Source organism: Epinephelus moara, chromosome 4, assembly GCF_006386435.1.
Source record: "Epinephelus moara isolate mb chromosome 4, YSFRI_EMoa_1.0, whole genome shotgun sequence".
In the NCBI taxonomy this organism is placed as follows: Eukaryota; Metazoa; Chordata; class Actinopteri; order Perciformes; family Serranidae; genus Epinephelus; species Epinephelus moara.
The window spans coordinates 18,834,708-18,835,969 of record NC_065509.1 but is presented as its reverse complement, the minus strand read 5'-3'; positions in this window follow the sequence as shown (position 1 = coordinate 18,835,969).

Sequence of the window (1,262 nt, the reverse complement as noted above, 5' to 3'; positions counted from 1 at the left end):
AGATTCGATTTGAAGTGTTTTCAAAAAATTCAAAATGGCAGAAAATCTATATAACCGGAAGTTATGGGTTCTTGAGGCAAATTTGTTCCTCATGAGGAGAGGCATCTCTGTGCAAAGTTTCATGTCTCTACGACATACAGGGCATGAGATATGCCCATTCAAAGTTTGCAATTTCAATCGGTTGCTATAGCGCCCCCCTTTGGCCAATTGATGTAATATTGCTTCATTCGCATCCTCCCATGACCCTCTACCACTGTGCCAAATTTCACATGGACTGACCAAGTCAGTGACGAGAAAAACGTGGAACAGACACACAGACAGAGTTTTCGTCATTATATAGTAAGATATGCATACAAGATTATCAGTAGACACACACTTGAGTCATATGTTGTAAGTAACTTAGAAATAGTTGGTCACAAAAAATGGCCACACCATCAAGATGGTGGCTAAAGGGGTCACAGCCACCCTGATACAATTGCTGGCCCCAGCTAGTGAGTCACATATGCATAATATGATAGGGCCTCTGTGTGGTGTCTTTAAACTTCAGTAGACTTGTTTCCAGTAAATATTTTGGTCCTTACAATCAATGTGCTCCTTCAAACAGCAGCGTCCACATCATGACTTCCACATTGTAACATGTGATGCTGCCTCCTGCTGTCCTAATGCAGTCATTTGGTCACCTTGCTGCTGATGCATGATGTCATTGTCATTCTACACTGTGTGAGTGTGTGTGCATTTCCTCAATCAATAAATCAATGACTAAATGAAGACAAATTAATACATTACTTGTCAAAGAAATCTTTCACAGTGTTTTAGAGGAACCTTACGAGGATGCTGAGGAAATAATTGACAGGAAAATCCCTGTGTGTTGTCGTGTCAATAGTTTCAGTGACCAGTGACCAGAAAAACAGCAGCAGTAGACCGCTCAGCTTCCTTCAGTGTCACAGCAAACATTACCTCAGCAGCACACTCCAGAGGCAACCGTCTGCCCCTCAACAGCTGTTCAGGGGGATACCCACCCAGATGCTGCTTCCTTGTCTGACATTCTGATGTCATTGACTTTTACTGTGTGGTTGTGGCTGTTTTTTAATGAGCCAAGACATTTGAGAGGAAATTATTTTTACAGACTTCACAGTAATGCACCACATAAAGAAAAGAATAATTAAACTATTATTAGAAATAAGCTGGGTGGCCTCTTATGACGCAGAGATGCTGAAGCAGGTAACGAAACACCAGCACACTTAAATCAGTTATTAATATTG